The sequence below is a fragment of the Sphaeramia orbicularis genome, chromosome 21 (genome assembly GCF_902148855.1).
Source record: "Sphaeramia orbicularis chromosome 21, fSphaOr1.1, whole genome shotgun sequence".
NCBI classification, from domain to species: domain Eukaryota; kingdom Metazoa; phylum Chordata; class Actinopteri; order Kurtiformes; family Apogonidae; genus Sphaeramia; species Sphaeramia orbicularis.
The window spans coordinates 24,036,147-24,052,315 of NC_043977.1; the positions used below are offsets into that span (position 1 = coordinate 24,036,147).

Genomic DNA, 16,169 nt, shown 5'->3' on the forward strand with positions numbered 1-16,169 from the left:
AGAGACGGGCAGTGACGTCATCCAATCAGCGTCAAGTCATGCCACCTGAAGGTACCTACCTTTCCCGTTAATGTTGTTGTGTTTTCTCTTTTGCATTTGTATTTTGTCATTCGCAGTTGTGCTTTTTCCTTTTGCAGTTGTTTTCTCTTTTGCGTTCATGGTCTGAACATCAGGGCCACCGTATAAAGTGAGGAAAAGTTGTTAATGCTCACTATTTTATCATTTTTATAAGGCTTTTATTTTGAAAAACCCTAGTTAATGTGTCTGTACACACACACACACACACACACACACACTGCCCTTTTTTTACTTTGAAAAATCCTATCAATTACAGCAGGTGAGAAGAAACATGGCAGGTGCACCTGATAACCACTAATGACCTGTGGACAAGATCCAACCAAGAAAGAAAACAACTGTGGTACCTGTGTCTGGAACAAATGACACTGAAAAGATGGGAATTCACTAAATCCATAAATATAAATAATACTAGTTGACAGTAAGGCTGTCTCTTGTCTACCCCTCTACCATGTGCTGTTGTGGAATTTTCTGGAAAAGATATAACACACAGTCAGTGAAAACCTGTTTATAAATATTCCTCATAAACATAAACATTATGGAGGAGACATGGGTGTCCATGTTAAATTCACCTCTTAAACAAACTGCTGTTAATCCATAACTGTACATCCTATCGCAGAAATTTAACATGGGAGTGAATGAGAGAAAAATGGTCACTCTTGCACTTAGAGGTCTGTAGAAAATAAAATGTTTTAAGATTAAAATGTGAATTGTCTTTGAAAGAAAAGAGCTTTTCCAATATTTTGATGTATAAATTGTTGCTGAAATCCCAGAAATGTGAGAGTTATAAAGAGTTGTTTCTAGATTTTCTGACATAAAACCCAGCCCACTCCACGCTAAGTTAGACTGAGAGGATTTCAGCCAATCAGCTGTCAGCATTCTGTTTCCCATACATGTGAATGAGGTGTGAATTGCGGTGTTGTGCAAAAAACTGTACAGGATACTGTTACCATGCATTATATATATAATCTTTGGGCCAGGCTGCACATTTGTCGTGTTACAGAATAATTTTAGAATCAAATGTGTGGGAGTGGTAGCCGTTTGAAAATGGCCCATTTCATTTAGGATGGACAAATTCAGCCATTTTTTTTTTTGCAACTTTAACAAAATGTGTGCATCGGAATGTTAATCCAAGTAATGGCACATCTTTTGAGGCCAGGCAGCACATTTTTGCAATAATATGTTTGGGTTTATTTCCAAGGCTCTGGGCCACAGTAGGTGCTTTACCATTGACCCTCAAATTGCGTGAATATAACTTGCACATAAAATTTGCCTGATGGAAAACGACAGTTTCATCAAAACTCTCGTTTTTCAATGAAAAGTTTTTGCGCTGGCATGAGGTGGTTTTTCGGGCATAGCGAAAGTGATATATTTTGCAAAGCTGCAATGGAAAGGTCTTTTTCCACATCTAGAGTCACGTGATCAAAAAAACGGATGTTGACGGACGTTACAAGCAAAGAGAAAGAGTTTTAAACAAAATCCTTTTTGAATTTAGCAGGGGATAGAGGGGTAATATATAATAATAATAAATATACCTGTAAATCAACGTAATATTTGTGTTCGTCGCTATGTTTATGGAAAGACTCTTGTGTCATCTCGCGATAACAAATTATCGCATTTGTGACTTAAAACCGACATTACGCACTTCTGTTTTTTCGACATTTAGTAAATATCTGTGAAGTTTTGCACATATGTCCAATAGAAAAGCGACTATTTTTTTCAAAGTTTTATGATAATAATACGTCAGAATAATAAATACGACGAACAACAGTACCTTGTGCTTTACATTACATGCACGCACACAGTAAATACAAGAAATGAAGAAAGACATTTATAAAACTCCAACTGAAAACAGAAGTCAGTGGCATGTTGGAGTTGGTTTATATCCTTTTGTTTTACATCATTTAAGTCTGATGCTGAAAGAAATGTTGGAATCACTTCAGAGAATAGTTGTGAAATGTATTTTATTAGATAAATGTAATTCAAAATAACTGAACAAATGCAAACTTAGCAATAGATGAAAGATAAGGCAAAGTTCACACAAAGCATGTCTTCTCAGTCTGACTGTTCAGAAAGTGCTCAAGAGAAATGTTTCCATCAGTCAGTCAGACCAAACATTCTTACTGTCCGTACATTTCGACAAGGTAAGCAACATCTCCAAAGACCTCCAGGACCTGCAGGTTTATCCAGAACATGCAAGCTTTTTGCCATAAGATAAAACATTCATTTTTTTATTTCTTTTTTTTTTTTTTTAAATAAACAATCACTTTCCTTGTGACATACTGTGGGGAAAGTATCCTTGTTTGTTTGCAGTGACATTTTGGAAAAATTACATATGTTTTTAAGGTAAGTACAAGATATTCTGACAAAAAAAGATTTTAAAAAGCAACTGAATCATTTCATTCTGACCTTTTCATTTTAGTTTTTAACAGTTCTGTGCTCAACAGAGTGGATTCTTGAAATGCAGCATGGTGTTAAACTGCAGTGTATACAAACATAGAATTCACATTTCAAGACAGATATATATTTTAAAGCACTGGTTCACTATCAAAAGCCCGATTAAAAGTCTTATTGATTGGACAAAAGCAAGTTATTCACCAACAAAAAGACATGTTCTCACTGCAAAATAGGATTGCTTGAGCAACAAATCAGAACTACTGACAGACTATAATTAGGCGATCATGAAAAATAGCTTTTTCATTAAATGTAGCACATGGAAAAAAAAAAAAAGTCAATTCAGTTCAATACATTTGTTGTCCCCTTGCAGGTGTCAAGGCAGTAACATTCAATCCCTGAACATAGACAGCTTTTTATATGCTAACACAACAGATGGGGGCCCTTTGAGGAACCCCGAACAGAGCTGAAGTCAGTTTAATAAATTACATTCAACATATAATAAAGGAGAATGCATTTTTAAAGTGTTCTTAGCTAATGTTAAACACGTGAAGTAGGCAAGATATTCCTTATATTCCATCGATAACACATGAAACTTTAAACTATAAAAAAACACATTATGCAAAAAGTGAGCAAGCACAAAGTCTCTTGGTGGATTGTCTTGAGTTAATCACATGTGTATACTCACATCTTTATACATATGTAAAAAAAAAAATTACTAGAAATTTACTACATGTTGGAAATGTTAAAAGAAAGGTTGGTAATTGCACACGCTGCAAAATAGAATATGAGAATGTTCAGGAAAATAATATTATATATTTAACGTCACTTTTTATTTACTTGACAAGACACGATGCCCACTCTGTTTCCTTTAGTTTCAACAATGATAGTAATTGCATAACGTGGGCTCACTCATACGTTACTAAATGTTGCAATAATCACTTTCATTTTACTGCAGTAAACTAACTGAGAAAAATGTTGACTACTTAAACATTATAAAAGAGAAATAAAATAGATTTAAAATGGATAACGTTTCTCATACACAGCACATACATACAATTTTGAACATTGGTAAAAATCAACTATAAAACTAAATCTTAACATGCTATATCTAAACAGGAGTACACAAAGTACTAATGCACTGACATGGCATTGCAAAACACATTTTTCTTCTACTGTGACATCGGTGGGAGATTAGATTAAAATGAGCTATCTTCTCACAAAGCCTTTAAATTTACTTGTATGTCACTGTATGCACAACTCTTAGGCACTTGTAAGATTCAGACGATATAGTACTGACAAGTGACTGCGACACTAAGATTATCAGGTCACACACTATTCAACAGTTCACAAGAGTCTATGTTGTAATAACCAGCTTTAATTCTACACTCTCTTACTGGGACATCACCTGTGGTATGAATGTAGAAGCTCCTCTAAAAATGCGTTGTTTATGTCTTTAGGAGGCGAAGATCCCTCAACAGTACAACAAACCAAACCTCACCCTGATCAAGAGTCCAACTAGTATTGTGCAAGAACATAAAAAGGAACATTTTGACTGATTAAATAGAGCTGTTTATCTATAACTGCAGTAACCAGACACTACATTAAAGAGCTTTTTTACCCCCTCAGCGAATACACTGTATATGCAGTGCAAAGGCACACCAAAAGGGGGAGTAATGACCCTGTTTTTCTGTGTTGTTTGCTTTTTTTTCTGAAGACAAGTGTCTACAGATGGATTTAACCTCAGGGACATTTAACCTTCTACAAGCTGGGCTGAATAACATTTTAAATGTTCACTTAAAGCCAAAATAAGTGCTTTTTAGTTAAGCAAAACTGTATCTGGTACTAAATAAATAATTATCAGTATGAAAAAATGCCATTTATATGACATGTTCAGTTGTTTGACAATCTCCCCTTTATGCCTGACATTAACATGCAACACTGAAATCTGCTTTATGCTCATCTATTAGTAATATCTGCAACAATGGTTTTTTTTTTGTTCTGACTGGTTAGTATTAAGGCATTTCTATTTGTACTTCTTTAATTTTTTTATATTCTATGTTTCTTTGTTTAATTTATCTACAACATTGATTTAATCATTAACATTCAGAGTGAATGCACCTTGTTAGAATTGGTTTGTGAGGATATTATGCACATTAATAATGAGGTTAATTCAGGTGCAAAGGTGTTTTACAAACGTACAGGAATCTTCTGTGACACTTATCTAACACAATATATTTTTAATATTGAAACTGTTATTTTTAAAGGAACGTCATGCAGCTAGTTGTAGGCTGTGTGTGGTACTGACAGGGTATTTACAGAGCAGCTGTTTGGGACCCTTAACAGCAGCAACGTGGCACTGACATCCAATTCTGGTGGTTACTTGAGGATAATCTGTTAAGGGGCAAAAACAGTCAAGTGATGGTTACACAGAATAGTAACACTCAGTGTGAATACAGGTTTAAACTTTTACTTTATGCACATGACAGAACTCATACCATATGGAACTAATGCTTGAAAGAAAGAAACTTAAGTATTTTTTCTAGTGTTATGCAGTTATCTACATTATACAAAAATTAATCTGTATGACTGAATTACTTTTGTTTTTAGTATCCCTGCCGAACTTCTGAGACCATTAGGACTTGAAAATATTTAATACGTTGGTAAAGAAAATGATCTGAAATTTAAACAAGCAAAACAAACAAAGCGATAAAGCAATATAAACATGTGCAACACAGCTATTTGCAGATGTAAGACTTCTAAATAAGTGCCGTCGGTCCATAAAGGCAAGTGGTGAGATGAAGCCCGGTAGATCTACTGAAGGTCTAGAGGTAGATGAAGCTTAATAACAAGCAATGCAAGCAGGGCAATGCTATGCTGACAGAGCAACTCCCCCAATTTAAAGATGAAGCACTTATTCAGAGCTCAAGATTTTATGACAGAAAGCTTTTAAAAAGGAGCAAACCTGATTGGCTGGTGCTGTTGCTGCGTAGGGGACACCTGTTGCGGGAGTAGTTGCTGCAGAGACAGTAGCAGGCGTAGCACTGTACATCATGGGGACTTTTTCAGGAAGGGAACCATGAAAGCAATGAAAAGGTAGGTGGAGCGTTATGGTAACCATAGCAATGTTTTTGCCTCTTTTGCCAGGCAAATACAAAATAACACTAGCAGCAAGCCATCATTGGGTTAGACCAGCAGATGGCATGTGATCACACAGCAAAGCAAGACAGCAGGGAAGCACATAAAAAAAGGGCTGATATAAGATAAAATTAGGAAATGTGTTCATAACTTGGCATCTCAAAAGAAATTTGAAGCTTTGAAGAATGCAAAACCAATTAGGAGAATATCAAAAACCATTATATTGTATCTCTGGGATCTGCATCAAATTCCCTGATCCATGGTGCACAGTTTGACCAAAAACAGCTAAAATCTACATGCCATGTTTGACTCCCTGTAACTTTTGAAGAATGATTAACACCATTATAGTCTTGGTGATTAAATAAAAAACCCAAGAAAGACTTATAATTCTCTCTGATGATTTTAGAATATTAATTTTAACATGAGGTGACCTACTTTATTGAAACAAGATTTAAGCAGGTGCTTTCTATTAATGCAAATACAGTCGTGAAAAAAAAATATTAGACCACCCTTGTTTTCTTCAATTTCTTGTTCATTTTAATGCCTGGTACAACTAAAGGTACATCTAATTGGACAAATATAATGATAACAACAAAAGTAGCTCATAAGAGTTTAATTTCAGAGCTGATATCTAGCCATTTTCCATGGTTTTCTTGATAATAACCAAAATCACTTCAGTTCTTACATCAATAGCTATGGCACTGTACTGCCAAAAACAGTGCTTTTAGGCATTCCATGTTTTCTTTTCTGCCTGTTTTGGTCACATGATACACACGGGAGTTAGTACTTGATTGCATAACCATTGTTTTTGATGATTTTTGATGGTCTAATTATTTTTTCTGCAACCATATAAGAGAATATACAACCTGACCAAAAAAATTCCAACCTCCTGGATTTAACTAAGCAAATAGTTCAGATCCTTCTATTGGATAATTACTGCAGTGATTAATATGTTTCAGCTAGGATAAGTTATTTAATCCAAACTCATGTAGTGAGTAGCATTTATTGTGACACTGCATCAGCATTGTGTGGTGTAAAGTATGCCACAGTGAATGTGTCCTGTAATCAAAGCTAAAGGCAGTCTGACAAAATATTGCATGTGAGAATTCTTTGTGGCCAGGCTGTGTAAATGCTCAGTATTGAACGCTTTGCTATTGATTCTGAGACACTGTAGACAAAGATAGCAAATAGTGATAATAAAGAAGGGACCTACCAACGCTGGTAGCGGGTGTCATGCACAAGACCGAACCTGTGTGATTATACAATGAAAACAGAGAACGAAACAGAAAAAATATCAGTGCACTTAACATGAATAGCACAAAAACCCCTCTAGCAAGAAGCATGATTACAAGATGATTATAGCATTCTACCCCCCCCCCCACCTTTTTTTTTAAAAACTGTTAATCAATGGTCCTTTTCAGACCACTGAGGACATACTCAGATCTTTTCACCAGACCACATTCTGAGGCAGCCTAGATCACATATGCCTATATTCTCAGTGAGGAATACCTGAAATTTCTATAATTCATGTCTGAATTAATATTTTAAGCAGATTCAATCATTTCTAAAGCCTTTGTCATGCAAGAGAACTAATAAATCAAATACAATGGTCAAAGTTGCTATTTTGATAATTAAGGGGCTTTAAGTGATGTACAATGTCACCTCATGTAGGGCGTAACTGACAAGAAGCCATTCGACCTTAAAAGTTCCCACTAGTCGCCTTTGAGCGCGACAGTGAATTAAATTTGCAAAGAAACATTTCACCGCCAGTCTGTTCAACCTGAAATACAAGTTTGTGCTACGTTTTAGGCTACAGATGAGCTTCTTTATTTGCATACAGGGTAGGGAAGTGATATCCAATCACAGGCGAACATTCAAGACACACTTGGGAATGCATTTTAATGCCAGATGCCAACTAAAATCCCTGCAGCGAGCCACATGCATGTTAATGTAAAGACCAATGGAACATCTGTAGGTTGTTGAGTGTTGGGTGGTGGAAAAAATCAGACGTTGCTTTGGGCTATAGCACATTGGAGTCTTTTTTTTTCTTTTTTTTTTTTTTTTACATTTTACACAGCAAACAGTTTTTAACAGAATTTCAATTTCAAATTACTGGCAGATTAATAATGAAATTCCTTTGTGTTTGCAGCTCTATTATGTATATTCTAACATATCGGACTTGTTTATATGCAGTGTCACTCGCTGCCGAGTTCTAAAATTTATTTGACGTTTGATTTGTTAGCAGAAACTTCTTCCAGAAAATAGACGAAGATGGATGTCAGCCTTTAAAATGTAACATAACCTGTAAATTCCCCTTTGGCTTTGACATTGTAGTACCTTACCTGTGGGGTAGAATGCTGCCGTGGGCTGCTGCAGCTGTGTGTTGGCCAAAGCCTGCTGGTAGTGCAAAAAACTGGGGTTGAGGAGAGAGCTGGTCCAGCTGCTTTTCTCAAGAGCTTGTCTCTTTGGTAGGGGCTGCAGGACACTATGGGGAAAGGCCTGAAAAGTGAAAAGATGAGACATGAAACACTTAAAAGTCCTTACATTAATATCTCTCAATCTGTGCTACTCTATACCAATAACTTATAATTTAGTTTAATTTTCAAACACTGAAAAATGACAGACTTGTCTACACAATAGAGATGACCACATGATGGAAAGGTTTTAAGGTGCAACTATGAAGAGAGTAATGAACCAAATTTCAAAAATATTAAGTAACAACAATGAAATAATATACAATTAAGCACTTAAAATACTAATAGTGACTGACTGTGTACAAAGACTATTAGACTTGATGAAGCTGTAAACCATAATGAGAGAAATTAAAGCTTGTTACAGCACAATTACATGCAAAGCAAAAGGTGAATATACCAGGTCTAATGTCGCTTCGAGGGGTCGCTTCATTGCTTTGGCAGTCGACTGAGTCTTTTAATAGCAGGCAGCGAGCACAAGATGGCAGTGGGCCAATGGGATTGAAGCGTATTAACATACAGGTAACAGCAAGCAGAGGTGCATCATGGGGGACAGCATTGTGGACAGGTGAAAAGGGGAAAACAAAACAAAATAATGTTGTATACCACATAAAACACAGTATGCATGCACAGTAACAACACTGATTAAAGATCACACTAACCATAAACTAATGTACTGTCTGAATTAGTAGGTCAGTGTATACAGTTAACCAGAGGCTTTGACATTCCATATACTGTTTTTTCACTCACTAATAAAGAGTTAAATCACTGTCAATGATTAAAGTTTATATGACGAATTTATTGACTGTAATCAAATCACCACTGCAATGATGCAATCAGTATAATGCCATAGAATTCTTTAAGCCAAACATGAATTTATAGCTGCAGTGTAATAAGATTTCTTTTAATACTCAAGTAAATTATATTAATTTTAAAGAGCAATAAGTACTCAAGAGCCATATCATCAAGATCTGACAGAACCATATCATGGAATCACTGTATATTATACACAAGAAAACCATCTACATAAATAAAAAAATAAACATATTAAGAATAAAGAATTAAACACCTAAATCCTATGTCAATGCACCCTGCAACTGTATATAGCTTTATTAGCACTTGAAGATAGACATCAAAAATAGAACATGCTATAACTGAAAAAGCAAATTTTTTTCATAAATTATGTTGACAAAGTACATTATTAAATCTGTCATTACAATTAAACACAGCATGTTTAACAGTTCTCCACTACCTGGTGTCATGGAGATGTCACCTAACACCACACATCTTATCAACACAGTGTTTATGATCCTAAAAGGATAAGTCTTACCACGGCTGCAGCTGCAGTCTGGGCTGCCACGGCTGTTTGACTGACTTGTTGTTGGCTGGACTTGATTTTGGCCTGCAAGTGTGCAGGCGGGTGAAAATACTTGCACTTCTCTCTGGAGCAGCGGCTCTTGACGTAGTCCATGCAAACAGTTACAGTGTTATCATTGGCGTCAATCATTGGACTGTCGCTGGGGTGAGCGAAGCGGCAATCTGTCTCCCCTCTTGCGCAATTTCCCCGCTGAAACTCACGGCACACCTAAAGGGAGCAGTTACAGACAGAAATGCAGCTTTTAACATCAATTAGTTGTTGTTTTTATGGTGAATTGGTTGTTATTGAGCTGGAGTACCTCTAGTTTGTCTGTGCGATGCAGCTTCTGTGACGGGGAGGAAGAGGAAGAAGAGGAGGAAGAGGAGCTTGGGACTGTGACAGATGGGCTCCCGGGAACAAGAACCGAGGTGCTGGGGAGAATATCTGAAGGAACGAGGTTCATGGCATGGCTCAAGGGTGTCATGTAGGTGCCATATCCAAGACCGGTATTTGTGCCGAGTCCCTGTGTGACAAGAAATGTTGTACACAAGAAAGCAAGCACCGTCATATAACTCTTAAAACCTGAGGGGTTGTTGAGGGTCTTACCAAAGGCTGCAGACTGGGTCCAGGGATCATGAGCTGCATCTGTTGGGTGAGCATGGCTGCTGCCGTCTTCTGCTGTATCAGATTATTGCGCCCATTTATCTCCAGTTGGGTTTTTAAGTGTGAAGGTGGATGAAGATACTTGCAGTTTTCTCTGGAGCATCGGCCCTGTGTCCAGATAAAGAGACAAAAGCGGACTCATTGCACACCTTGTGATCCTTGTGTTCTTCAAAAGGATCTGATTCATTCTTATTATAAAATGTTTGAGCTATTCTTTACAAGAGAAATGTCATGAGTTCATCAGATTAACACTTTGACTGTTATAAAAGGTTTTCATATATAATCAGAAATGCAAGCAATTCAAAATTATTCCAAACAAAAAAGGACCTTCCTGATACTCCACCTACACAGTCAACTGTCGTGGTGTTTTTCCTACACTATCCTCCCACTCACATTCGTACAAAGAAGCTGTGCTACATGATTTAATAGCTCCAACTACAAAGAAACCACTCTTCTATCTGACATGTCTTGTAATGTGTACTGAAATGATTATACTTGGTGCTTTTAATGGTCTTTCCTTGAGCCCTTCTTTTCTGGTGTTTTCAGATGAGAATCTGTCTAGGCTTGAGTTGATTTATTGATATTAGTTTTAATTTAGTAGCTAGGAGAAATACACAAAATTATGAAAAGATGTTACCCTCTCATCTTGTACTTCATTATTGATATTAATTAAGTAAGGAGGTATGGTGCCTTCATTAGTGGACTACTTCTACCCTCAAATAAAGCAGGGTAAAACAATCCTCTTATACCTCTGGTTCCTAAAACTCATTATTGTATCATAAACAAAAGGAAAATTAGAAAAAAATAAAATCTGCATTGAAAATACAATTTGGGGACCAAGCTGAAGAGAGCAACAGCTACTGAATTAGTCCTATTCACAATGATCCCAGAAGCTATGTCAGTAACAGACAATGAGTAACAGACAATAACTCCTAATACAAAAAGTCTATTCATGAGAGCTTTGACATCACGACCACAACAACTGCAGATTTGCTTGTTGACCTCTTCATTCCAGCCTTGCAGCCGACTGCAAGACTAAACTGCAAAGCCTATTCTCTGCATTCTCAAAATAACATTTAAACCTGGATTTTGTACTAACTTCCATTTACTAGTTATGTAGTGCTAGTAAAAATCACCATGAATAATGTGCAATAGTTCACATAGTCTTACAAAGTCCTCAAGATGTCTGGCTCTACAAAGATTTAAATGTGTAACCCAAAATAGACATGTCTTCTTTTAAAACCTGCATCTCCAACACAGTTCATAAAATATGGAGTTTCACCTTTGTTGGGAAATCATTATCTTCAGAGAAAAAGCTGTCTACTGCTGTGATCAGCCTAAAGGAAAAAAATCTGCATCTAGGCAGACACATAATAGTGTCTGAACTTTATAAACTACAAACAACCTTTCAGAACTTATTCTGGTTAAAATCTTCAATTAAAGAAGATGGGAACACACTTGCTGTCATACAACAATAACAAAAACATTGTAGACCTATTAGATGAAGACATTTGAACTACTTTCAACACTTTTTTACACTTTAAATTGAATGCAGTAAATGAATGTTAAATAAAACAGAATTAAAGACATACAGCTCCATTAAAATCATGAATAAATGATTCAGCTAAGACAAGAAGAAAAACTACATTGGTCTTGCACATCTGAGATTTAAGAATAAGACCTTCCTTTGGGCTAATGCTCTCTGGCCTGGCCTCTGACCAACAGGGCACAGCAGAGGCCCTCGGTCCATCGAGCTGTGTCAAACTGTCTATAGTGAGAAGATAAGACGATGACTCAACATCAGAGTAATCCTGGGGGCAAAGCGGTATTGTGTTGTGATGTTGAATGTGTGAGAGTGGATTAAAGTCGACCCTGGCCTCACACAGGGCAACTGAGCAAACAGGAGAGTAAAGTGGATGTAATCCTACTGGATCCAGATTTGTTTTAGTGTACATTAGATAAGCGAGAGTAGAATAGACAGCTAGTTTACTGATATATAGATAAGTATCCATTATCCATGGTATGTGTGAATCTTACACTGTATGAAACCATATATCGTTAGCCTTGAAGCATAATTGCCTAAGTCATATTTTTTTTAGATCATAATGATAATATAGTAAAAAATATGACTTAGGCAATTATGCTATGGGGCTAACGATATAATATTTTGCAATCTCCCCAAAATTATCCCAAAAATACATCTCAGCCGGTATTTGAGTCACTACAAAAATGTTAAGACTCAAGAAACTAAAAAGTGGGTGGTACAGATAGTGTTTCTGAAAAACAAATATTAAGCATAATATTGCAATTAATCACTGTATGAAATGTAACAATATAGAACATGCATTTTTAAGCTCTTGGTTTTCTGGATAAGAATCTTTTTGTTCTAATCAGTAAGATGTCAAATGTGTAATGGAGTGTGCAGTATCTATTACCTTAAGTGAGTCAAAGCAGGCAATTACTCTCCCATTTTCAATTTGGCAGCTCTTCGGTGGATGAGCAAATTTACATTCCTCATCACTACGTGAACAATTTCCTCGCTGAAACTGTCGACAAACTTCCAGAGTTAGCCATTTTGTGTCTCTCATTGAAGAAATGTTCAATGCCATATTGAGAGGTTATTTAGATAATAAACTGTGAAGTCAATTTTATGGTATACTGCCTCACACACCAAAAGCTGCAGGGTGATCAGAGCATTGGCTTTTTAAACAACCTGATGAGTCCTCCATTGGCTGGAGCAGCAAAATTAAAAGATAATGATGAGGAACAACTTCTTCTGCTGTTTTCTCTGTCACGTTATAGTATATATTCCACAACTGACAGTGTCCATAAATGAATGAAGGAATTTCATGCAGCTTATTTGGAGCTTCTTAGGTCTTATCTTCTTAATTAAACAGTTCCATTCTTTTGGATGCTGACATTGTGCAAAGTAGTGGTGGCTGAGGTATCCTATGTTGGTGCTTGATTCTGGCCTTAATGTAAAAACAGACTGGCCATATACACGGAGAAACTTCAAGTTGGGGATATCTTCTCAAAGGCACTTTCTGTTGATGATCTGAAACACAAAAAACACAATAACACATTACCTATCTAATGTATACAATTATATTTATGATTTTACTGTATCATAGATAATGTCTAGACAGGGAGAACACTAAATAATAACACATCTGCACATCTGACTCTGAAGAGATGAGCTCAGATCACAACAAATAACAACAAAAACAATACTAGTAAAATCTTATTTTACAAAATGCTTTTGATAACTAGAAAAGACGTAAGAACAAACACATGAAAGGCTAATAAAATGACAGCAATCAGATGTGCTAAGTGGCTATCCAAAGTTCATAAAGAATATAAAGGAAAGCAATACAATGCTTAAATACACACTGTGTGAGGCGATAAACACTGGACAGGATAGGCGGACCTGTATGCTAACTGGTTAAACACACAGGAAGTTGCTGAGCAGGCAGAAAAGTGGTTGGCTCATGAGCTAAATAAATCTGTAGAGGAGCTGAAAAGTTTGCCCACTGAGAGCAATTAACAGCATTCACCGAATGGATAACAGATTTAAAATCAACTCTGCTGTTTGTTAAGACAGATATTCTATTGTAACAGCCTCTTAGTCTTACTGCGTGGTATCCCACAACATACTGCAGCAAATTCCTTCAGGCACAAATCAGGAAACGGAGCAAGAAAACCTACCTCTCTCTCTTCTTGCACCACCAAAGAGCTTCTGTCTGAAAACAACAACACTGGAAATCTAGGCTAGAAATACAGCTTTTAAGTAGCTAAGACATTAAGACTCTAACCTTTAAAACAGCTACCATCTAAGACTTTCGCCTGTGGATACAGTGGCAAAAGATTCTCTTTTAACGGCAGTGAAAACCGTCTGTCTGCCCAACTCTGGTTAAAACATTTCCAGCCACCCCCTTCCTGCCTCTGTGCCGGCCTCAGATTAGTCCCTCCCTGTCTCGAATCAGCCAATAGAAAACCAGATCCTGGTATATGCTGCAAAAGCCAGCAGGGAAGGCAGAATTTAACTCTATAGGAATGCGCATAGAATTGTATTTATTGATGATGATACAGAAATAAAAAAAAAAACATAAAAGAAATACATACATACTCTTACATAGCCTGGATCTAATACATATTAGAATTTGTAGCATTCTATAATAATACCAGTACATTCCATTGTATTTGATCATCTTTACAGCAATTCAAGTACTTTAATAATGGAACAGATGTAATGTTAAGGTAATGTTCAGTTAATTTCCCTGCAATATTTGGATTTGGTCATGCATTCACAGTAACAAATTTTATAATAATATGTCTATAGAACACTGTGGCATTATCAGTGCACTTGACTATCCACCGAAAACAAATGTACTGTACATTTTAGATGAACTTACATACTTAGGTTTAGATGACCTTACATACAAATACAGTACAATCTCAATTTTATTTATGTATTAATCTCTGAAAAACATAACATCTAATTGTACATTACATTAGCTTGGACTGTTGAACTGTGCTGTAGTAACTGTATTTCTGTTCAGTTTTAGTATTGTAATAAAACTTTATGTACATTTAATCAAGTACTAAGTGTTATTCCTACTCCAATTATTACTGATTATCATAAAGTACTTGCACTTTCCGCAACTTTCTACTTAACACTCCTCAACATGTTGGAAGTAAATATTCAACATTTTCAAATACTTTCACTTTTAATAACTATAAAATACCTAATAAAAGTATGTAATTATTAATTTTACTCTTTGCTAGTGAGTTGACATACTATTCATATAATGTAAAAATTCCACCCAAATAGTATGGATTATTCTGAAATGGGCCATTCTGCACTTTTACTTGGGGTGCTCTAAGTATATTTTGATAGTATTACTTTTACACTTATAGGTAAGTTTTTTAATGCAGGATATTTTCTTTTAATATAGTGTTACTGTGTGATATTACTAATTTGAGTCCATCCTTCACCCTATAACTGACCATTGCATACTTGCCATTGTTTTACTGTTGACAGGTGAATTGAAAAAAATAGAGGAGTCTCAAAAGGCCTCCTCCTTTGGTTTTCATATAATTGTTTTTCCTGTGTACCACATGAGACAAGAACTAGGCATTTGCTCCCGTGAGGTTTTGATGTTGATCAAAAACATGATTATAGTGAAGTTCTGATCCCTTTAATTTAGATAACCTGAACGATGAAGAAGTCAGGGTTATAAAAAGCTAACATTATATGTCCAGGTCAGCTCAGTAAGCATTCACAGTATCTTGCTTGTGTTAGCTCCTATTTGTTTTTGTGCTAATTCGACTGGCTAGCAGCTAAAAAGCTACTGTCAATCGGCTAACATTATACATAACAGTTAACATAGATTAGCTAGGTTAGCCACTCCGTTAGCAGAGGAGTACACCTGCTTACCTCTTCATCACGGACGAACCGCTTCCCGGAGGATACAGCAGTCACGCACTGGGTATGACAGAGGGCACGGCAGCATATCTGACTAAACGAGATTAAAGACGTTACCCTGTTTGGAGATGTAAGCTATATGTTCTAGTTCCGTCTACATTCCCGACCTAAATTCTTCATCACTTTTTAGCAGGGCACAGATTTAAGCAACAAGCTTCTGACAGCTTACAGCGCTGTCGTCTGTTTAATATGGCGAGGGGGTTTCTCTGGATTTGGGGAATATTAAAAAAATCAATATACAGTTTTTAAAATTACAATAAACTATTAAGAAGTCACTTTAAAGAATAAGTATATTAAATTAACTAAAATATTCATTATCTTTTTCAAATACATACTTTATAGAAGGTCCATCAGCGTAGTTTTCCCCCTACGACTATAAAATGGTATGAGCCGCACGACTGCCAGGAGGCGAAAAGGCCAAGGGTTTGCTTGTTACCAAGGGAACAGCGGTGAAACCAAGTGAGTTTTCCCTGGATTTGTCTAAAGGCGGCATCTTTTTACACATATAAACAAAATATTGATAAAATATACATTGTGAAGTCGAATTCCTGCAGCCTCCTCTAGCCTAATCGTCAGATGACTAAAA

General features: G+C 36.3%; 1 pseudogene; it reads right to left on the bottom strand.

The window, feature by feature from the left end:
* Window positions 1–2,022: 2,022 nt before the first annotated feature.
* On the bottom strand, window positions 2,023–14,733 carry LOC115413081 (muscleblind-like protein 2a; annotated as a pseudogene).
* Window positions 14,734–16,169: the final 1,436 nt, after the last annotated feature.